At 31.0% G+C, this 25,865-nt stretch overlaps 1 long non-coding RNA gene across 3 annotated transcripts in view; it reads right to left on the reverse strand.

Moving 5' to 3' along the window:
* LOC135144783 (uncharacterized) overlaps window positions 1-25,865 on the reverse strand; it is a 214,109-nt gene that overhangs the window by 169,677 nt on the left and 18,567 nt on the right. For all 3 annotated transcript variants that reach the window (XR_010283230.1, XR_010283231.1, XR_010283229.1), the window contains exon 2: window positions 24,621-24,650. This is a non-coding gene — a long non-coding RNA (uncharacterized LOC135144783). The remainder of the gene's footprint in view (window positions 1-24,620; window positions 24,651-25,865) is intronic.

Consider the following 25,865-nt stretch of genomic DNA (forward strand, 5'->3'; position numbering starts at 1 on the left):
CTCCGCATTAGGGCCACTTTTATTCATATTATATATTAATGACGTCGTCAGAGTAATTGAACATTTGCACATACTTATATTTGCGGACGATGTAAAATTGTTTCGCAAAATCTCCAATTCTCTTGACTGCATACTTTTGCAAGATAACACTAATAATTTTTTAATTGGTGTGGAATTAATCATTTGGCGTTAAACACTGATAAATGCAAGGTTGTGACGTATAGTAATTGTAAAAATAATATATGTTTTGAGTATGCAATCAATGGCAGGAATATAACAAGATGTAGACTATCAGAGATTTAGGAGTACTGTATGACGCGCTTGTTATATTTAATCCGCATATTGATTTCTTAACTACAAAGTGTACAAAAATGTTGCATTTCATACTAAGAAATTCTAAAGATTTCTGTAATGTGCAGTCCCTTAGTACTTTTTATGGTCCGTTAGTACGTTCAAATATAGAGTAATGTTGTACAGCATGATACCCATAATATAATAAACAAATTAATACACTAGAATATGTGTAACGTAAATTTTTAAAACACCTCGATTACAAAGACACCGGAATCTGACCGGAGTGAGCCATACCGCAAAATTTATTACTGCGAAGGTTTAATTTTGATACATTAAATTCTACAAGAATGATGTTACTTCAAATCTTTTTCTTCAAATTAACTAACGCCTCCATTGATTTTTCTGAATTATTATCCAAATTAAATTTTTATATGCCAAGAATAAATTCCAGATACGCCACTTCCTTGTCCTACACCTACATTATTTAAATAAACTGGAATTAATCCAATCATGGGATATATTTTGTAGTTCTATAACTCAACTGCGTCAAATAGTAGTAAATATATAAGTTATGATCATTAAGAGATATAGTTTTGTTCTTTAAATTTTAAGTTAAGAGGTGATTCAGATTCAGATTTGGTTTTTAATAGGTATACAATATACACACATATATTTAATTTATTTATTATTTAATTATTTATATTTATTTTTCATTTTGTATAAGCATTAGGGTGATTACAAAAAAAAAATAATTTTTTTTTTGTGTCAAAGAGGTTCAAAAGTTTCTTTTCAACGTAAAAAAATACCAGTTAAAAGTTGAGCTCTTAATATTAATATTAAGACCGTCCGCATCGCGTTTTTCTATTTCTCATAAGAATAACATATGGGAAAATTTTTGTTTGCACCTTCTGATTTTTATTGCTAGCCCGTCGTGTGTCGTGAAAAAAATTCAATCACATATTTTTATAGAGAATTGAACGCTCTACAAAAAGTGTCTCCTATGATTTTGCGAGAAACCTGACTATGATTTTTTAACCCACTGATGCTGAAAATGTTCGGAAAGAGTTTTACTGGCCTTATTATAGCATAAAATTATAAACAATTACTGTTTAAAAAACTAAATTTAAAATGTGTATAAATTTTTGTGGTGATTTATTCCAATAAGACCATCAAATTTATTGTAATGCATCAAAAACGTCAAAATTTGGATAAATTTAACTTTAGCCTAAAATAACTCTTCAACTATCAGGTTTCTCGCACAATCATAGGAGACACTTTTTGTAGAGCGTTCAATTCTCTATAAAAATATGTGATTGAATTTTTTTCACGACACACGACGGGCTAGCAATAAAAATCAGAAGGTGCAAACAAAAATTTTCCCATGTTATTCTTATGGGAAATAGAAAAACGCGATGCGGACGGTCTTAATATTAATATTAAGAGCTCAAATTTTAACTGGTATTTTTTTACGTTGAAAAGAAACTTTTGAACCTCTTTGCACGAAAAAAAAAATTATTTTTTTTTTTGAATCACCCTAATAAGCATGTATGTAAAAGTGTCCTTTAAATGGAATGTAACTTCTGTTAGGCAATAAACACTATTACTATTACTATTATTTCATACAATTTTGACAATGCCAATAATGTACATTAGTTGCTTAGCAATCCACGTTGATAGATTTGACTCATTGTTGCATACTCACAAACATACAGCTAACAATTGCTTTTTGAAGAAGCTATTATAATAATCCGAAAATTTAATAATTAAACAACCTTAACCTCACTGTTAGTATGTCTAGTATGACAGAGAATATGTCCCACTTTTTACGGGACAGTCTGTATATACAGTCGGGGTCAGAAAATCTACGACGTCAATGTCATTGCATTATCATAAAGTGTAAAACACCTTTAAGAATTATGACCTTGTTTTCATAAAGTGTAAAACACCTTTAAGAATTATGACCTTGGTTTTTGTCTGCCATTCTTGCCACTGCAACCTTGCTGACGCGGGATGCGATGTGAGAAATCTTTTATACTTCAAATGTCAAAGGACAATAAAGTACATATTACACAAAAATTTTCAAAATGACAGACAAGTGACGTCCAAGATTTTCTAGACCCGATTGTATCATAACAGCGATAGTTTTTTTATTCCATTTGACTGATTAACGTTCGGGTAAAGCTTCGTTTTACTAAAGAAAGGTGAAAAATTAACAACATTATTTTAGCTCACTAAAGTATTTTATTTTCTTTACATGTTTGTATGTTTATTACACACAGATTTCATGGTGATAAGTTTTACAATAAATCCTTAACATGTTAAACTAGAATGCGTGGAATTTGTAGTCGGGAAAGAAAGAAATTGTCGAAGTGATAAATATAAATTATACTAAGAAACATTTTTTTTAAAGCAGTAGTTTGAAGTAGTTTGAAAATTCAACTAGCAAGTTATAAAATTAATTTTCATTGGTGATAATGATAATACATAACAAAAACTTATTCTATTATCCAATTAACATATTTTCTGACAAAAATTTGTGAAAACGTGACTTTGCTGCTATAAATAGTAATTTATTAACATTGAAGCAATTTTCAGCGAGATCAACATGCTAACTTCATAACAACAGATAATTACATTTACCTTTACATAGGGACATCAAGAGCACTGCTTCTCACTTTAGCAAATGAAAAAATAATTTTAATGACTATTGTTGACGTAAACAACTAAAGACGAATCTATAGAAAATGCATATATCTAACATTAGGTTATGTTTCCTTTTATAGTACTAACATCTTGAATTTTTGATAAAGATGTAACACTCGGTTAAGACATTAAGTTTCTTCGAAGTACTCCACAAGTTCCGGGACTAAGCCACATGCCGACAAGGAAGTTTCAGATTTCCGGAACTTACTAAATTTAAATTTACGTTTTGTTTAAAACAACTTTGACTGAACATACCTGTTTGGTTTAAAAATTAAGTATAAGAAAAATCGAAAAACCTAATAAAGTGCAAATTTTCTGGACCGGAAGATAAATTAATTATGAGGTTCGATTTGCTGTACATTATACCGATAAAGCACTAAAAAAAATTCCACACATTTTTGAAAATTTTTCTTTAATCATTCCATTTTCAATTCAAACTTTCAAATTGACGGTAATCTGATAAGACAAACATTCTGTCAAAGACAAATCTTCAAAAATCCATGGCTGTATTTGGTGCTGTTTATTTTGGATCTCCCGGTAGTTATTAATGACATAAGGCCAATATCAGCTTCTTACAGATAAAGATATTTTCGCTCATAAGCCTCAGCCAGTAAATTATCAGAGTCTGTTATAAGCAAAGTCAGCCGAATATTGTTCAATAGTTTTCATAGTTCCTTGGAACAGGGCTCAATTTTGGATTTATATAACACTTTGGATGGAAATTCATAAAACAAATAAATTGACGTTATATTAACGTCCATGTTACATTAGAAACAATAATTATGGTTTACAAACAAAAAAGGGTTTTCGAGTTTTCGTGATGGGAGATGGAAGTTCTGTTTTGGTGAGAGTTCCTATACTAGGAGCTGCGAAAAAAACATCCCTAAGTATGAAAAAGAATATCCAAATTTTTCTTCTTGGTTGAAAAGCAAGAATGTAGAAGGTGTCATTAAAGATATTTTTTCTGGTATTTCTCGGGATTGTCCAAATAGTTTGTGGAAATTTCTGTTGAAAACGTATTTGAGACGAAACGAAAATGTTGATGTTTCTAGGTAAGTATGTGTAAAAATTTCACTACTGTCATGATTTCAGATTTTTATTTATAGTTTTCGGAAAAAAATTACTTTTTATTCAGGAGAAAATTTGAATTCTACAAGCCAAAAGAAAGTTTCTGCAGTTTTGGCAGAAGAATTAATCACAAGATTTTTTTGATGCTCCAGATGCCGACGTGTTGTTAGAAAGGGTTTTTTTGAGATTTTTGGTGCTTGTAAGCATGTTAAACTACTTATTTCTGGATAATATTAAGGATACAAGACAGTTTGTAATGGTATCATTACATTATACAGCAGATAAATTATTCAGAAACGTTGTCATCGAAGATGATAAATATCGTTGACGTTCTACTGACATTTGTCGTTTTATTTGATATGTGTCAACAACACGAATATTAAAAGTCATGGATGACTTGTTTACAATCATTTTTATCACACAATACTTTCTTCAAAGGTATGACTTGTTTATAAAATATACAACATTACTACCCTTTGGAGGACAAACCCGACCATGTTTCTTAGATTATGGGACGGTGAAGACACTCGGCAATTTAGACATTCATAATCATAATAATGGATGTGTTCCAAGAAAAATTGCAAACTTTTTGAAATTAGCATACCCTAAAAGTTATACGAAATCCTCATTTGCTGAATGATATCTCGAAGACTCGGCGAGCAAAAAATTAAAATTTTGAAAAGGCTTTTCAACTCTACAAAATCTGAATTGAAAGTCTTGCAATCTTTGGGGTAACCAACTATTGAAACTCAACCTCAAGTCTAAAGAAAATGCGAAACAAAAAAATTTACAGGACAGATTTAGGATATCTGACAATTCTCTCTGTGTCAAAGTAGCAATTTTGTTACAACTCAATAAGATTACCGATTTTAGATTTTCAATAAAAGATAAATATATAGATAAAACTTGACACTAATTGGTTAACAGCGTTAATAGCAAAATAATGCATAGGTATTTTGAAAACATAACAGAATATTTCTCAAAGTTACAAGAAGATAATTTTACAAACTGTTAATGTAAAACTCTATCTGCGAAAAATTATCAGCCGTTAATCGAAACGTGTCCATGCACTTTTGACTTTTTCTTTCTTTCCATTCAAGTCGACATAAATTATTAACCAAGCTAGTCGTCGCCGGCACCTCCCGAACGTGCCAAATTCCCCAGACGAAATTTCATCACCTATCTTTGACAGGTGTGAGGCGCATCTTCGTCGCATACATCACAAATGTGTTTTGTTGAGACGTTCTGCTCTGAAATATTCAGAGGAAAACTTCATATCTGCTCCCCGACTAACACCGGCTTCCCTAAAAACAAATTAACGAGAAATGAAACCGGAATGAAATATTAATTGGGTCGGCTTTTGAACAAATGCGATTTTTTCAATTTGTAGAAGTACATGAAAACGAGGCTAACAGCCTGCGACGTCCTTAAGATGCTCAAAGATTCAAGAGTTTTACGGGATGGAACATGGACGTATGGAGCTCGGATCCAGTTGTTTTTTTCTCAGGAAATGCTTCCAATTTCCTGCGACAAATCCCTCCGAAGCGTATGAACGAAAACGAGCAGGTAACTGTAATAATACCCATAATATCGAACGTAACGTGTTTGGAAAAGAATTTGGTAAGTGGCATTAAAGACATCTGTTACGGGTGGGTAGGAAAATGCACGACTAGTTACTCCATTATCATATCGACGGGTAAAGTTTGCGCCATTGTGTCTCATGTTAAAAGTTTTATTCGAATAACTTAAGGAGATTTTACAGAAATATTTAGATTCGTCCATTTAACTTTTGTTAGAGTTACGTTTTGCTTGAGTCGCTCTTAATGTTGGGGTGCATAAATACTTTCATAATTTATGAAATTGTGCGAATTTTACTTTCGGCGTTTCGTGTAATACAATCGAATAAACTTGAATATCGCTCTCAAAAACTGAAGCTATACAAACATTCATAAATGACACACACAAGTCCAAGTTCTAGCATTATTCTACATTCTTAAATTCTTAAATTACCTGTATTAATTGTTATTAATACAGGTAAATCACGTTGTTACGCTGTTTATAGTAATGAAAATTCTGGAAAAGCTTTTGCCTATGAGAAAAACATAGAGGTAAAAGCTACTCTAAAGAATAAATTAAAAGTTGGTCAGCTTTTTGTCAACCTAACGATAACCTTGATCTAAAATTTCAAAATGTCACTTTAGTTCAGTAGTACTGAAGATTATCTGTCTCTTAAATCCGTCAACAGACAAACGGTAAACAACAAACAGACAGATTTCCGTACTAATGCTACAACATGACAGGCACAAAATGTTAGAAATCGTTGGAATAAACAAGATCTTAGCTCATACAAAGAACACGAACTCGTGATTATCCCCACGATACCGAAAATGTGTGAGTTTAGTCCGAGAAATGACAGCGTAGCTGCCGAAACACGTCAACAGTTTGCCGAAACTTTCAGTATCTTGGGGATAATAACGAGTTTGTGGTGGTGTCAGTGTGCAGTTTTTAAAGATGATAGTAAGAAACTTTGTAAAGTATTTACAACTATGTCCTTGTGTTACGTGTTAGTTCGCCTGTAAATGGCGTGGTTAAGGTATAGGAAAATAATAAATTTAGTTACCGATATGTTACACAACATAATACTTTTGTTTACTACGTTAAAAACCCTTTAGCGATAACACTGATAACAAACACGCTGTGAAATATTTGTTATCAGACGAACCAATGCAGCAAAAGAGCATAAGTGATACCTTGCTTTATTATTTTGCTTCAAACAATTATTATTTCTTTTGATGAATAAGCATTTGGTAATATCGTTTTGCCAAATTAATGTGAAACTGAGCTGGCAATAATTTATCAATTAGGCACGATTATTTATCACCGTCATAGGCATAATGCAAAAACTGGCAATTAAAACCACATTAAATGCGAGTTAAAACAATATTAATTAAATTTTCCGTTGTTTCATATTTCTTAAAATAAAAGCATCCTCATACTAGGAAACAAAAAAGCAAAAGGACGTCTTTTTGCAGCTTTAAAATGTTAATGTAGGGCCCTAATATAGTTCTCGGGTTTGTTCCGTAATAGTAGTTAATAAACTAATTAGACTAACATTAACATGGGCTTAAACTTTTGATAATTTTGCATACAAGTTGAACCGCATCATGGAGTGCTTAAAAATTTCAGCGGAGATTTGCCCCAAGCACCGAAAACATTCACATTCTAGTACTTATAAATTATGTTTTTATGAAAACCGCAAATTGGATTTAACTGTAATGGTTTTTGTATTTTATGAATATCTGCAGTTCATTGCAACCTACTCAACAAAAGCGTTGGTCCATGAAATTTCTCTTTTTAGTACTGATTATTAAATTACATCAAAAAGCGGGAAATATTGCAACGGTCAGTAATTATTTATTGGAAATTGGGTCTTTGTAACCCAATAGTAACAATACCTTTGTTTCTGTGCTCCGAATTTAACTAAATAAAGCTGTTTACATTAATCGCTCAGTTTCATCCGCTAATCAAGATTACCAAATTAATCGTTTAAATCCAGTAATAACACAATATGTATTTGCCTCAATTGAAAATCAACAATGCAATGTATGAATGAACTAGATGGTTGCTAAAATTACTGTTATGGGATATCTCCTGAATTATTATTGATTATATTTGTCGAGTGTTATGTCAAAAACTCGTGTCTACGGAAGGTACATTTCAGTTATACGAGTAAGTAGCACCTATAGGAATAACAGGCAGCAACATTTTTTTATTGAAAAAGCCTGCAAAATTATATTGTTGTAACAAATACCGGTTATACATTTATCTAAAATGTAGGAACCTGGAGATGAATCGTTTTTAAGAAAACAGATATTTAATATTTGAACAATGTTTCTAAAATATGTGTTTGTGTTTCAGTTAATTTTTAAGAACGAAAAGCTGATCACGTGCCTGCGCTATGATCCAACTGCAATAACTCCAAAATAATTCCAATTAATTCTAACAAATTTCATTAACTCATACTGTCTACTAATCCAGTAGGATTATTGCAATATAAATGCAATTCCATACACTTCATCAACTCTTAAGCGAATAATTCCTCGCAGCTCCATAGGAATGTTATTAGATATTATACAGCGTGTTCACAAAATGTGGGACACATTCGGTTAGAATGAACACGAATAGACACAAACAGCAGAGCAGCGCGAGTAATTCAACAACACATTCATTTGAAAATAATGACTACAGCGACATATTTTTACTGATTGACTTACTTTATTTGTTTTATTACAGTTTGAAATTTTTTCAAGGAAATAAGCATGTTTTCAGTTTCATTTTGGTAACCATACATTGAATGAATATCTTAGTGTGGGGTTATGAATTTACATTCCAGATTTAAACATAATTTGAAAAATCTGGCAAATAAACTTCATAAAACTAGAAATTTTGTTCTCAAATTCAAAATTTCCCGCCAACTCAGCTACATCGATGTGGCCATAATAGGGAACGTAGTGATTCGTTATAAATGCTTATTAGATTTGCAATTTTTGTGATCGGGCCTATAACAAGTTTTCTAGTTAAAATTGCCATCCGCTCTCTAATAAAGCCAATAAATCTACAATATTGGCGCGACACTATTGCAGAGGCGAACAACCGGATAGAGACATTTGCATTTTAAGTGTTTTCTGCACATATTGGCGCTGCATTGAACTCCTGTCGTAGCAGACAAATCCGAGCAGGTTTTATAAGGGGTAATATCGCTGGAATTGTGCGCGATTACCCAACTCCCAAACAACGACTATCCAAACGATCTCAACAACGCCGCAATAATAATTTTACGTGAGCAAAGAAACGACCAACAGACAATGTCTCGGAGAATAGAACAACCCTTTTAAATTAACAGGTGAACATAGTGGTAGCTAGTGCAGAGAAAGGCTACTAAACTAGATTTCTGTGGATTTCGTTCGGTTGGGTTAGTCTAAAGTAGTTTCACTTACAAAACACTTTAAAAAAGTAAAACGGTACCACATGTGAATAAAAAGTTTATAAGATTTTAAAATCTTTATAAGAGTAACGTATTAAGTTTGTTTGTCTTAATACTGTGTAGACTTACGAACACAGTTCAGGAAAACTTTGCCAGTGTCTAACGATTTCAGGTTTATTTCTGAACTTTTTTTTCTGTGATTTAAACTTACGCTGTGTGGATTAAGATGTTTCGGTAAGAAGCTTATTTTTTCGTCTTATTATTTCTTAATTACGACTTTTTACTTCCCAGGCGTAAGCTACAGAAGTACTGAGGTTGGATCCGTTTGGCGACGTTTCCTAGTGTTTGGAATATGAAAAACTAGATAAACACAGAATATCTCTGAATTAATATAATATTAAGTGCGTGTGTTACAATATACTCATTTAGGAATTACAAAATATCAACTAAAATTTTTTTATCATCTGCCACAGAGAACTACCAAACGATTTTTAACAATTATTAATAAGTTTTAGAAAAAATTGTCCTGTTCGTTTTTCGGGATCATGTATTTATTTTTCATTTATTATTATTTGTGATATATTTTTTGTTCTACAAACAGCTGTCGGGTTGTAGAGTAAAATAAATACAGAAGAAACTTGTTTGAAAAAATCGTCTTAGCTCGTATTTCTGAAAAAAATAATGTCGTTAAACATTATCTTAGAAACTACATAAATGTAAACATTTAATATAAATAGACACACCATTATTTAGATTTTCATTTTAGGAAAAGTTTTGTTCGCAATTTCGCACTTATTGATGGTGTACATTGTTTTATTACGTGTAAGATTTGCTGAATAATTCAAAATGGGCTGGTTAGGACGACAAACTGTGAATTCATGTCATAAACGAATTTTAACAGGATCTGCTTTAATACGTGTATATTTAAAAAGTAGTTCATTCAAAAAGCTTCGCTGTGGTAATTTCAACAATTCCTTTAATTTAAGGTCATTAAGAACATTGTAACTGTACGATTCAAACGCATGTTAAAAAAAATCAAGTCTGTTCTAGCTTCTGTAATAACTCAGGTACAGGTAGCTCCAAAAACCGACCCAAAATAATTAAGAACGACTTGAACATATTCTTTTGTATTTTTTTTATATATAAAAATGAACTATTTACTATGCCCATTTTTTTATTTCCTTTTATATTTTACGTTGTTCCTATTTGGTAAGTATGAAAAACAAAGTAGAGCAAAAGATTACTAATAGCGTTTAAGATGTAAGTTGGAAAAAAATTAATCAAACTGTTGCAATTAAACTAACTAAAATGATTACATCCTGTGAACAACGATCTCATCTCCTATTTACTACCAAAGGTCGAGCCAAACTGTCAATTGTATAACCCCTGTAATAATAATATTTCTTTAAACTTCTACCTAGTTAAATAAAGAAAGAGTGTTTCGATGAGAAGACTAATCAGAATCCAAGGTCATAAAAGCGTTTGACCTGCTTCATTATGACAATTTCTGAATAGCTCTTGCAGTCTCACCATTTAAGACGTTATATGTATCTCCTGTAAAACTTGTTATTTTGTCAATTTGAGTAGATTCAAATTTAATGTGAGCATGATTTTTAAACAATGCCTGTCAATAGAAAAATGGTTGAATGTACATTTTTGTTGTTTAGCAGTAGTCGGTTTAGATCGTTTTAAACCCTATTTACGCTATTGTTTACACTCGATACAAAATATTTTATTTAAAAACAAATAAATTGTTGGAGGCCAAGTAAAAATATAACGCTGTTTTCTTCTTCAGCCAAATTTGAACTAGGACCAAGTCTGTGATGTCGTAACATAAACCCTAATTTGTATATTTGATTTCAACAAGTTTACGTCTTGTACAGATAGTGGTTTTGTGTTCTTTAATTTTGTTTTCTATGGTGCGACTTGCACATCCATCGTTTTGTAATGATTATGCAGAAGCATTTACAACTAAGTAATTAAGTAAGATAAAAAAAATACTTCAAACATGTTTTCAGTCAGACAGGACTTGCAACGGATAGTTTAATGTTTAATTAAACTCTACAAAACAGAATGTAATCGATGCTAATTATGTCAAAACTATTTTCATTATTGTCGAACCTGCTGAGCACTGAATAGAAATACGCTCTGAACCATTAAATTATATAAAATTTGAACAGCGCCACTGATTATGAATCTTTAACATAAAAACACGGAGAACGATTCAACATCTAATGTTTTCCTATAATCACTAATCAACATCTTATAGATTTAAACTTAGTGTTATATTAAAAGGCAAACACGTGAGTAATCAACACATTACAGACTGGTCGCCGGAAAGTGGTTTATTATTCAACTATAATAATGATGATTATCACCCGAATGGGTAATATTACTTACTTATTAAACAAGAATAGAAAACTGCACTCACACTATATCTGATTACAAGGGAATGATAGTAGTATTCGTTTACTGAAATAAAGAAAAAATAAAAATAAATGTATATTTGCATAACTAAGCTAGAGGCTAAACTTTTGCATATACTAGAGAATTTGCTCGACCGAGCGTTAACTTGTGACTGAATTACTACTTCGATATTTTATATTTACATTTTTATCGTTACTACAAGATAGATGTTGAACCACATTTTATTAAAAGTGTGTTTAGATTTACTGAAAATAAATTTATTTTGTTCAGACCCGTAAAAAGCCAGAATGACAATCAGTGCTGCCATTCCTTTGAACAGAGATCTTAGAATGTGTTATTTTGCATAGTCCAGTCTGGCTAGTGACTCGGAAAATCATTGTTTCTGGCCGGGCGCACCAAAACATATTAATATTTGCTTAGTTCCATGGTTCGTAATATTAACAACATACGCATCGTAACAGTAGCCCATAATGGCAGACATGCTGATTACGAAAATAAACGCAGTATTCCACAGAAATCCAAAATATTTATTTCCAAACATACTAAACTACAGGTTGATAATTTGTCACTTACAAGCAAAAACACTGCTAACAACAACAAAAACGAACGTTCCGAGCAATAACTTATATGTCAAAAATAATATTTTCAGCTTATGAATTTTAATCTTAACCCTGATTTCAGCTAGAGAGGACATTGTCTACTTTAACTAAAAGTTACACCAACGAAAAGTCCTATTAATATTTTTTGTGGTATACTGTCAATGTTACAGTGAATTAAACACCTGTAAATGTATGACAACATATTTACCACATAAAAAGTACCTACTATAATTCATAAATACTATTGCTATCTGAAATTATCAAGATCTTGTTGCTATTTTGATAAATGATTACTCAGTTGCGGTGCGCTTGCTTTCTAACAATTATAACTAAAAAAAAACGATAATTGCTCCCGGAAACATGTGTATGGCAATTACAAAGTTGTAATACAACATAGGATCCTGATTTCTGCTTTATTTTTTTTTCTGCTACGCTACTGCCTAAGTAAAATGGTTTGTCATATCCAAAATTTTCATAATTCATAAATCTATCTCTCTAAATTCATCCATAATATATTTTTTTCATTAATGATTGAAAACTGTCTTCCCTAATGTCAATTGTAATGCCTCCAATGGCAATCACCTATGAAAATCGAGAGTATACACCAGCCCATATACAGGGTTCTTTATATATGATTCTAAGGGCGTAGTCGGCCATAGATTTCAAAAATCCCACCTCGCTGAAATTATGACTCATTATGACAGATTAATGTCACTTGTAACCTGTCATTTAGAGTCATCGTTTTTATTGTTTTAAAGTTTTTCAAGTGATAATTACAGTAATTCTCGTTCATCCAAGCTCAAAACAAAAAAATTGTCGTTTTCAAAACTCGTGGGGCCTGCTTACGAAAATTTTTATTTTTGTGCTAGGAAGCGAAGACTGTGAAAGTGATTTATTCCGTTGAACAAAACACTTTCATTGTTACGTCTTATTATCGCAATGAGACATTTATTAAATGGGAGTGTGTGTATTCTACAACCGCTTTTAAACACGAATATATGGCCAAATACCGTGAATTGATAATTCAAGAAGCATCATTAGAGGCTCACATCAGAGATGTAATCAACAAATTTGGTCGAACTGGCAGTGTCGAAAAAGGGATATCTCCTGGAAGACCTTCAGTATCTCAGGAAGTTGTTGATGATTCAAGACGACTTGAGCAGCAGAATCCGCAAACATCTTTAACAAAATTTCCTCAGCAATCAAGAGTTCCTGTTGCAACATGAAATTGAGCAGTGGGTATTGTGAAAGGATCACAGAACATTTTTTAAATTAAAAAGAGATTGAACTTCTGCCTTGAACAAAACGGTGAACATTTTCAGGATTTATTGTGATGTTTAACCCCAATAAATTTGTTTCTTTTTATTGTAATGAAGGAGTTTTATTTTTTAATGTCATACGTGCATTTAGTACAGTTCAAATCTGAGAAGCGGCACGTTTTCATGACCTACTTCGACCATATAACATTTATAAAGAACTCAGTTTTGATGGCAGTTCAAGGCCAGCTTTGTAATTCCATTTACCTTTATGTACAGCTCTCATTGTAGAATATACGGCTCAAAAACGGAAGTAAACAAAAGTATGTTTCCATTAAAATTATAAGGACAGGTAGACACTTAAAGTAGGTACGGAAAAACACATGAATTTGAAGCTAATAACACAAATATTACTAACCTTTAACCACTTATAACTACAATATTTATTAAATACTTCAGTTAACATTTTTCTTTAAACAATTTTTTTTAATAACAGTGTTTTATTAAAAAAGTTAGAAATTGAATAATTGTCGGAACTACTTACACAAGATACAATTTTTCTGATGGCGCAAATTCTACTGACAGTCAGTAACGCCTAGTCCTAGAATTTCAATTACCAATTCCATCAACAAATGCAATTCCATCCGTACACACCAAGTTCGAAGCAATTTAATGGTAAACTTCTAGGTCACGTGACTTGTACACACAATAATCAACAGTTATCTCTCCAGACCTTCACTTTCAGCATAAGTTAATAATATATTAAATTCGAGTTAGCACTGGTGTACATAAATTCGATTCTCCGAGAACACAGACCTTGGGAGCACGCGAAGCTAAATATTTGTTTTTAACCCTCGCAACTGAGTGGTTGCCATCCTTCACCTTCGATTGCGATGTATCCATAAATCACGAGAGGGTTACGAAAAATTCTCGCCGTCCCCACGGCTTTAGGTCACCATCACTTCAATTATCGTCCACAATAAAAAATAATTTTATTTGGTTTATCGCCTAATGAAAGATACGTTGAACCTTGTTTAATTAAATACTTGGAAATCGCATCGGCCCAAGGGGCGAGACCTTATTTTTAAAGGTATAATAGTGCCGCTGCAACTCTCTGTTTACATTATTTCCACTGGAATTAATTAAATTAGTCCGTGAAACTAATTAGCAATTAGTAAAACTCGGGCCTCGGGTGTGAAATATAATAATTTGTGCTTGATGTATTCTAAATTAGCAATTTTAATTAACTATCATTCTGAATTTCACGAACGTTCGTCGCATCAGTCAATGAATCTCACTCATTACGCCAAATTCATCTCAAATTTAGAAAAGGTGGTTGAAGGGAGTTGCTGCGGCTTATTGCTTGAGAATACACATGTAAATTAGATGCACAGAAGGATGGAGGCAAAGAGTGGAAGGAATCTGCGAAAGTCGACTTGAAATGATGTTTTTTGAAGCGGGATAACCAAATGTGATGGGAAGCCTTATGTCTCTTAGGTCGTTAAGATTAACAGATTCGTGCACATTAATACAAAAAGTATCATAGTGTATGGGAGTATTTGAATAAAACATTGGAAAATGCAATTTGACGGGTCAAACGATTTTCTACAGGCTACATTTTAGAAGCAATTCTAATATAACCAAAGTAATGAGGTTACACATGTACTGCAGTAGGTCTAACATTTGATTAGTTGATTACAAATTTTTAAAGACCAATTCAAAACATAATATAGAAAATAAACAGTTTTTATATAAAGAATATTAAGACCCATTCACTCGAATAAAATTACACAAATTTTCAATATTTGCACTAAACTATTTCTAAACTAAACTAAACTAACTAACTAAACTAAATAGTGTCACCATATTTCAACCGAAACCTCACTAATGTAAAATCTTACCATTACATACGTGAGAGACTGAGATTCCTGCAGAAATTCATACAAGTTAAATGTTTTCGTCATCACATATATTTAGGTTGTCGATTAATACTCGTAACGTATTTTTTTTTTCATTAGCTGTGTACCCTGTGTACTATCACCATTGATCAAAACATTTTTTGAATCACATGATACAACATAATTACATTTAATAATAGCAACACTGTGATCTCAATTTTAGTGAGAATTTTAAATGAATTGAACTCTTTGGAGTTTATTTTTATTATTTTCCTTACAATTCTTTCTTAATACGGGTATTATTATTTTTACTACTGTCTATATCAAACATGTTTTTCCCACATCTTGCATGCTAGATTAGAGCTTTAAATAATAAATGTATGTATGTAAGTTGTTATTATTCAAGAACGATTAAAACTAATTCAGAACGAATCTGCAAAAGTAAACGTGTTATTTACTTGAAAATGTGCTAAACTGATAGCTATGTATAATTTACACCGTACATAGCAATGTGTGGTTCCGACTATTTTGCAGGAATTCTGTTTTATAGTAGTCATCATATTTTTCGTGTAAGATCAAGTAAAAAGTATTTGAAAACCACTGATATTTAAGTTTATGACATTATGTCTTTTCACTGCTTTTAAAATATATAATTCATCTGATCCAAGTATTAATGATTAGTTCCCATAAACAATAAATCACGGGCTACGAGTATAATTTTTCCATCCATATTTTCAAATGTCTCTGTTGGAAGACCTATTTGATTATTATAGGTACTTTACATTCAAGTTACCAAATGTAAAAACAACATAGTGCAGTCAAAAATATTACCAACGATTACATAAGCTAACATCACGATTAAAATTAGGTTTCGTCACTTAAGAAAATGTCACAGAATGTATAGGCTTTTATAAATGATTCCAAGGGCGTAGCTGGCCATGGATTTCAAACATCCCGTTTTGCTGAAATTATACCTCATTATGACATTTCTCACTTGTCATTAATGTTATATGTAAACTGTGACTTAAAGTCATAGTTTTTATTGTTCTAACGTTTTTCAGGTGAATTACAATAACTCTCCTTGATCGAAACTCAAAACAAAACAGTCGTTTTCAAATTTCTTTGTGTTCTCGTACGAAAGTTTTGTTTTTGTGCTAAACAGAATATCTGGCGAAATACCGCGATTTAATAATTTAAGTGTGGTATTTGCCATGAGTCCTTGGACATTTAGTAAAGTTCATATAAAGTGAAAGGCGGCACGCTTCCATGACCTATTTTTACCCTATGATCATTTATATAAACCCCGTACTTAGTAAGTTCAAAAAGATTTCAGTTTAAAGATATGGTTACTTACCGATAAATCTATCTGAAACGTTTTTTTAAACCTTTGATATGACTGCTAACATTAGTTAACACAAAATTCTCATATGCAGAAAAAATACTATTTCAGTTCCTTTTTGCATAAAACACGATAAAAATCACTGTAAATTGTGAAACAACGTTCGGTTCTCTAGCAAAAGGTATGAAAACGAATGTTCTCGAAACCACGGCTACATTATATCTAAAATCTGTCAAAGTAATGAGAATCAAAAGTAAATTATCAATTATTTATAATAAACTCAATATACACATATTGGTAATTTAGATTATACTTTCCAAATTTAATATCCAAGCAAAAAATGCTTCCTGCAATAAACAAACAATACAATACAAAATAAATAACTTAAAAAAACTTTTTCCAAATAAAATACGTAGCATTTTAGAAAACAAAATTTAGACTCATTTAGACCAACGTTTTAGTTAATTTACAAATCAAAGAAATGAAACAAGTTATTTATTTAATATTTACTTAAAAACATATATATTAACAAATTAAAGCCATTTAAATTTAATATTTTTAAATTTTCTAGAAAATTGTGAGTTGAAGGTTTAACGTTTTTTGAGTTATCTGTAAATATAGACCACTTGTAATACAGAAAAGTATCTTATTTATTGTGCACATACTAATTTCTTGTTGGAAAACTTAAAATTGAAATGTGAATAAAAAAGTGGATCACCATGAATTCTGAAGTAGGTAATTTTTTTTTTTTAGAAAATTTTGCTTGCATTTTGCATTCTGTGGTTATTTATTTTCATAATAATTTTTTCTGTATTCCTTTCATTTGTCAGTAGAATCCTGTTTTGCAAATCTAAATCTTCACATTATGTGTAATGTGAAAAGAAAACCAAAATACTTAGGAAAATATTGGGTGTTTATTTAAAGGAACATTCGTTATCATCAAAAAAATTGAAAGCTTTAGCAGATATTTTAAAAATTTTATATAATTTTATATATAATACAACTGTCGGCTATTTTTTAATAGTCAAGTAAAAATGGTCTTCAATAGATTTTTTTTTAACTAAACTACTTATAGATGCTTTGACCACACGTATGTTTAAAACGTATCAAACAAATAAACTTGCATGAACAGTCGATACCCAAGAGATAGCTATTGAAGAGATTGGCTATTTTTAGGAAGTATATCTTTACCTACATTAATTAAACTTCACGACGATTTTTGTACTACAACTATTTCGGTGGTCGAATTGAATGTTATCTGCAAATCCAGGTGTAGAACATTAAATAATCTCAGTAAGTCGTCAATAAACCAGCTGAAAAAAGAAGTCCCAAACTGGAACCTTACGTACACCTAACGTTGAAACATAGTTGTATGATATGTAGCCATTATAGCTGACAAAGTTGATTCATGCCGCCATGTAGGATTCAGTTAGTTTTATTTTTGAATTTAGGATATAAAGCAACCAGTTATACAGATACGTGTGGTCTTTGTCAGGTGTCCTTGGGCGTTTAGTGCAGTTCAAATCTGAGAGGCGGCACGTTTACATGACCTACTACGACCCTATAATCGTTTAGAGAAACTCTGTATTAATCCTGAGGTGATCTGACATAAATGTACTTTAAGTAAAATACACGTATAATTTAAATGCTTAGTTTACTACTCATTCGAAAAAGTCATTTCAATTGTAGGGAAAATATCACATTGGTGATCAGTGGGTATAGACGATATACAAATCTATGCACTATATGACATTTATTACTTTCCGAGCGTAAGCTAAGGAAGTATAGTAATCGAGTCCATCGAACGAATGGCCTCTTTTTTTCATCTTTTTAATGTAGTGTTAGCTAAGACGACTGGCTGTTTTCACATTTCCTCAATGGGTCATGATCCCTAAATGAATCTCTCGTTTCCGTCCGTCTGTCTGTTCGTTTGTCCGCCGTCAGTGTGAACTTTTGATAGACAGATAATTTCCAAAACTACCCGACCATATCAACTTTTATATGTCTGTAATGACCTTACCTCAAAATTGTGTATAGTAAATGTGTTTTGAATTGTCTCAAATAAAACAGTCCTAGACGTGTGGTTTATAAATTCGTGTTGAATTTTTACCCGAAACGTCCAGGTTTTTGGAAAAAATATCAAAATTATATAACAATCAAATCTTGAATCTGCAAAACTGAATGCTTTGCAATCTTGCGCATGTTTTAAAATTATCATAGATAATATGGTCAATTTTTAATCACAAAATATTTGCTTATTCCCCCAAAATATCTATGACTTCACCTTAAAATGTACAGAATATGGTGAGTTTAAACTTGTGGTTTATCATTTCATTAATATTCTTTCGATTTGCTTATACAGAGTGATTGAATTTATTTTATTGAAAATCATTTTTTTATTTATGAAACTATTTATAAATAAAGACGAATGATTCTATGTATGCCTCGCTTCATTAACATGAAATGATTGATAGAAAACACAATAATTACAAAAAATCGTCACCATTTTTTTTTTTAGTTAATCTAACTTAATTTTACTATAAAACTGAGAAAAAAATACTCTGCAAAGTTCAATATTTATTAATTTTAATACTTCTTGTTCGCTTTTGTAAAACAAAGCATTTTCTGAGCTTTGTTTTCGAAACCTAAACATGTTTTTAGGCAAGTAGTGAAGCATCTCTTTTTGACACTCATGAATTTATTTCATTTATTATGCTTTTCTGAACAATCCATTCAAATATTTTATCAAATTTTAGGTAAAGTTACAACGTTCATCAGATAATTATTTTTTTTTTTAAATTGCATTAATTTACCAATATTAACTCGATAAGCTAATAAAGTTAATTTTTATATTTTTTTGAAATTAAAAAAAGAAATGCAAATTTTTTAAAATAAAAAAGAAGTGAAATGGTATTTCTGCAATAAACTTTTTTCCGTTGCGTTTTTTAAAAAACGTTGACTATCATGCGTTATTGGCAAATTTAATGTAATTACTTTTGGCTAATAAATAAAAAAGTTAATCAAGGTGTCCCCTTTTAGTTTATATACGACCCATGAGCCTGTTTGAATTCGGAACTCAACCCTAAATAAGGTGGAACATTACAGAGTAGCAACAAGAAAAAATAGTTTGTTTCCACATTCAAGTTGACCACAATCTTTTATGTTAACCTGTGTAACTACATCTAATCATAATATAGGTAGAACAATTATGAGCGGAAAAGTTATTCAAAAAATTAGCAGGACTATCTCCAACAATAAAGACCGCCAAAGTCTATAGAAAACCTGAATAACTTTAAAAATCAACATCCACATTAATATATTTTCCTGTGAAAGAAGTCAATTACGAAGAAAAAAATCTCCTGAATGTGGTTAACAGAAATGTGTTCTGAAATTTTATTCCACATTTTCCACTTCAAATGCCTATAAAAAAAATGTAGACAAACAAATTACTCACAGCGGATGATGTGTGGGCGCATTTTTAATAACTTTCAAACTATAGAAAGTTATTGAAATTTCGGAAATGAATTCAACTTCGGCTTTTAAGCGGAGATCTATTTTTAAAACATCGCTTCCTTTTACGATGAACAAGTTTCTAACTGTAGAAATACTGACAAAATTATTTAGAAAGCAAAATCCTTTTTGTACGTTACGTATCCACCTCCAAACAAACTTTTCGTTTTTCCTCATGCGCGGCGAAGCGACTGAAAAGAAATCGTTCGTCGAACATTCCCCGATTAATAACCCGGTAAAAAATTTCGACATAATAATAACGAAACGACGGCGTCGCCTATTATAGGACATATTTATAGACGGCACACCTCATAACGGGCGCGATCGAAGCAGTTTACTCTTATTTTACGGTAAACCTATTAAATATACATTTATATCCATTTAGCGTCATAAAGCTGCCGCACTCGGACCATAAATATTGCATTACACAGCACTTGCTCTGTCCGACATTTGGCCACCAACACCTCCGTAATAAGCGCCGCGAAATTTTGGCGCTGAAACGCTATTAATTCATTAGAAACTTGCAAAACTTATCTCGCTTATTGTTCGACGACAATTTATAGCTAACTCGTTAACTGTATTAGTTGTTCATTACCACAAACACGCCGTAAACAGGAAAATCAAAGAGAACAGAAGTTGTACCAGCGCAGTGGGTTTTTTGTTTTTCTACAATTAAAACTGAGTGGGGAAGTTTTATGTTAAACGCAGTGATAGTGTATGTATACATTGCAGTTTGTTTTATACCTACTGAAAACTAACCACATGCGTGTGTGGGTGTAACATTTGTGCAAATGCAAGTCTCTACAAACATTCATAATTAAAATGGGAAGTAACAAGCGTACATGTATAGACATACTATAATGAGCTTGGAATATTCTCAATTATAAAGTCACAGGATTCGGTGGTAGTAAAATAACGATACCACTTGTTTTTCGGTAAAAATTCTCTGCTGATCATGTCGGTGTTGGAAAAATTTTCTCCACTCATGAAATCGGATAGTCTCTTTAACGCTATTAGATAATTGTTTAAAAGTAAAATGATATTCTTTGATAAACTAAGACCGAAATTTTTGAAGTCGTTGTCATTTAAAAAGCCTCTATGGAGCACATCATGTAAGTATTTATTCACGATAAGTATGAAATTTATTCCGAAAGAGAAAAGCAGATTGTGTTCTCAAAATCTGTATTTGCTTTCTACACAAATGGAAAAAGCTAATTCTTTACATTTACATTTATATCACAATTGGTTAATTGTTTACACAAATATTGCACACCCTTTAACAGTTGCTTTACACTATGTTTTAAATATTAACGTTTAAATGAGACTTAGTTAAATTGAAAAAAACCTTATGTCATTTAAGTTTAACTGTTGAGAGATATCTGTCACTGGAAGCAACTCAGATCGTCGTCATAACAACATAAAAAACAATGTAGTCATTTTTATAAATCAAGAAAGTTCTGAACAGGAACACTAAATCGAAGTCAATCACATCGTAAGACGAAAAAAGACATTTCTATCATGTCAGGATAGTGTATTTTGTTCCTATAACTCAAGTAAAACATAAAAAAACCACTAGAAAAAAAAATGTTGGGATAAAACGAAAACAATCTGGAATTGAGAAAAGTGACTTTTCGAGACGATTTAAGAAACTTTTTGTTTCCACCTAGGTGATTTTTTTCTATTATTTAAAGAGATATAATAGAATTAATTAGGTACAAAACAACGTAATTTACTTAATGCTTTTTGTATAAAAATGGTGGATGCGCCGGGATAAACGAATATTTTTAAACATTTATTCCAGGAGACATATTACATTTCTTTACATATTTTACTATACGAATAAAGCAAGAAAAATGGCCTTTCGAAACGACTTAGGCCACTTTATTTTGTTTCACCTAAAACTTTTTGTGCCGAAACAAAGCTTACTTGTTAAAGATAACCTAGGAGTCTTGTTTTAAAAAATATTAGATAACTACAATTTACAAATTAGGTCGTCCTATATAAATAAATTACAACACCATCATTCTTTTTAACTTCAAAGTTTTTAGCAAAATTTAAGAAATTTAAATGTAGCGGAATTGAGAATTTTTAGATGTGATCATTTTCTTGGCGGATAAGCGAATATGTTGAAAACCGTTCATGAAAAAACCTCTGCCACTGATAATTTTGATTTTAAATTATCGTGAAAATGCTAATGTGCAAATTTTTTCGATATGTCAAAACCCGTGAAGCAAAACAATGATTTTTTATGTCGTTTAACTGTTTACTTCAAGTTTCAATCTACTTTATAAATGGATATCTAATAAAATTTAAATTTGAAGTGAAACATTTATAATTTACTTGAGAAATTATACATATAATGAACGGCAATACGAATACTGTCGATAAAATGTTTACTAAATCTTTATTTTTTACGAATTTTGTACAAAAATTTTCTAAAATATTATTTAAAACAAATCCTCACATATGCAACTACCCCCAGGTAACTGCACATCAGCACTAAGTTTGGGTGAGAATCCTGTAGTAATTATCTAAAATAACCTTTTTTTTTAATTCTGCGAAGTGAAATTATACAGAATTATATCATTTAATTAAAAAAATCACCAAAATTTTGGAAACTTTTGAAAAAGTTACAATACTTATAGGCCCAAAAATTTAAGATTTATTAAAAAAAGGCTAGAGAAGTGCTTTATCGATAGCTTTTACAGACATAACATGAAGTTTTAAATGGGAAATATTAATGGGGTAACAGTTTTCAAAACTTAGAAATGTAACATTGTGGAGCAAAAATCGCCAAATCTTAAAATAAATTAGTGATGAATAAATAAATAAGTAAATTATAATAATTATATTGAAAACATAAAACCGTGAAAAAAGCTACAGCAACAGCCATATGTGTTTAAATTCCAAGCAAATGGCAATATGAAAATTTTATCGTCCAACGGTATTTTTTGGTAAATTATTATCACCTTAATTTACAGTTACTTCATCCCCAAGGGGCAAGGAAAAACTATTGTTTAAAAAAAAATCATAGAAATAAAAATTGTTGATTTGCTAAACATAGCCTGTCCGAAATGTTGCGAACACCCTTAAGGATACATGATAAAGGGATGTCTATGTGCACCAAGAAAATAATACAAAATTTTTTCGATGTAGATTAGAACAATCGTTTTAGATTAGAATACATTTTGCAACGCTGACGCAACTATTGTCTGAAAGCTTTTCATTTTTTAAGACGACAACCACATATTTCATTGCATTAGGTAAACCAAATCTCATTTTATCAGTTTTTGAAAAAAGTAAGAGATTCATATATTTCTATCTATTAAAAAGAAAATAGTAAGTAATGACACATTGCCACGAAGAACAAAGATGAACTAAAATTTTTAATATTAATTATTGTGATAATTAGAGCATTATTTTGATTATATCCCAAATTTAACGTCAGTTATTTTCCTGAAAATGCGATAAAAATGTGTTTCGATATGTTTGCTATACATCCATCGATAATTTCGGACACATTTGTATAACTAATTGTTCAGAAGTATAAACATGTCTTTAAATAAACAACAAAAGTTAAGTTTTGTAAAACTGAATTATTTGAATAAAATGGATTTATTTAAAAAAATCTGCATTGTTAAAAAGTTTTTATCGGTGAACTACTTTAAGTCACACTAAACTATTTTATCATATAACTTCTTCTGTAAAATAACAAGTAAAAAAAATCCTTTTGTAAATCCATTCCGGGGACATATTGTTAATTTCCGCAAATTATAGTGAATTCCTCGAAAATTGAAATTCTTAATTCTACAAATGCACTGCTCATTTTCTTTTAATTTTTGAAAATATGAGAAAGCATCACATTAAAAAATGAAGAAATAGGAAAATAAGTATTGAAACATTTTTGTGAAATTCTTGAATTTATCTACAAAAAAAAAATATTTCTATTAACAACTTAAAATTTTTTATAGCAAAGATGTGTTATAATTATACAAATTAAATTCCCCGATACGGTATATTATTTTTTTTTTATTTGACAGAAATTCTATGATTTAAAAAATTTAAGTATGGTTGACATTAGAATAAAGTTTACCTTAGATTTTAACGATTTAATTTAATCTATGTTGCATATTATCTATAAAATCAGTACTTACTACTCTTACTTTAAACCCAGTGTAATGACTTAATCACATTGTCATTACTATCATCTTAATGTTAATTGTAAAAAGATTTGTCTGTGGACAATTCTTATCAGTAACTTATAGCTTATATTAATGCTAATGATGTTTACACAAAATAAGTTGATTGTAAATTGAGTATTTCTAAATTAAAATATATCTAACAATGGTGTTGTTTTCATACAAATAATAAAATAGCAAACCAAATTTGTAACCCTCCAAACACAAAAAAACCAAATTAAATTTTTATACTTTAATAATTTCATATTTTCACAATTTGATTTGCTACAGACTTGTATTCATGTAAATACACTGGAAACATACATTTTTTAGCACAAATTTACAGTAACAAAGAAAAACTTACCAATAGTAAAGTCCAGTGTTCATTTCAGATCTGTAACAGACAGTAATTTTAGACATAATGCATACATTTGAAAATTATCTTATCTACACATTTAAACTAAAAGTAATCAGCAAATAATTAGGTGGTGTACTAATGCTCCAATTACACTGACTTTTATTTGACAGTTCTAATACAGCTTTTTTAAATCCTAACTTCTTTAAGATTATTTTTTAAACTCGCTATCGGTTCATAGTTCAATGTAGGTTATTTACTCGAGTCAATTAGGATTTAGCAGTACGTGACCTGAAACCAGCAGCTAAATGGAATACTTTGAGAAGCTATGGGACCATTTCGGACAATGACGTCATCCTATCCTCGGAGACTAAACCCTACCTTCACTCAATTGTTTTCTTATTTCTTATAAATTGTTTCGTTCCTAAGACAGTCCCCAGAGAATGAACTCTCATGTCAAATGATGTCTTTAATTTAATGCCATGTATCTTTATTTCGCTGCATTCCTTATCTTCTTAGTTTCCATCGGAGAATTCTAGCATAATACGCGAGACCCGCATTCGATTTCTTGGGACTTAGTTGTATATACAACCGTTTACTGCCATCGATCCGAGGAAAACTCTCAAGAGGAGCGATTTTTGGGAAAAAGGACAAGCGGTTACGTAAATTGTCTCGTAATAACATAAAACATCAATATTAAGGTAGCCGGTACCGCAAACTACGACAATATAAACTTGACGATATTACGCTCTTTCGTAGTGCTGAAGTTGGGAAACGAGAGAGGTCCTTCAGCCGCTTCGTTGACAAGTACCCTTAAGCGAAGTTGCGTAACAAGTATTGCTATACACGCGCCCTTTGCCCATTATTACGCCATATTACGTGGCCGAAGTATGGATTCTTATTTGCTTTTAGTTTGTAACTACTTCATTTCATAATTACCTGCCTTAAGGCACTGATTCGGCCGATGTTGGAAAGATTAGTAGTCGAAGTATGTTACCCCTAGAAATATTTGAAGCATAACAGAGCTATGAGTATGAACTCTTGAGGCATATAAATGCTACGAATAAGTAAAATTCTACCTTCAGTAATTCAAATTGACATTCGCAATAAATTATATAACGAACATAACTTATTTGAACACAACAAATTAAATGCCATTTAGTCTACTACGATAGCTAGAAATATCGAAATCTTCTGTATACTTTTCTTTTCATTTTCTCAAACTGTTACGTTTATGTAAAGTGCCTTTTTTCA

This window comes from Zophobas morio, unplaced genomic scaffold, assembly GCF_036711695.1.
Source record: "Zophobas morio isolate AGI-343-1 ecotype UQ-CSIRO unplaced genomic scaffold, CSIRO_AGI_Zmor_V1 ptg000108l, whole genome shotgun sequence".
NCBI lineage: Eukaryota > Metazoa > Arthropoda > Insecta > Coleoptera > Tenebrionidae > Zophobas > Zophobas morio.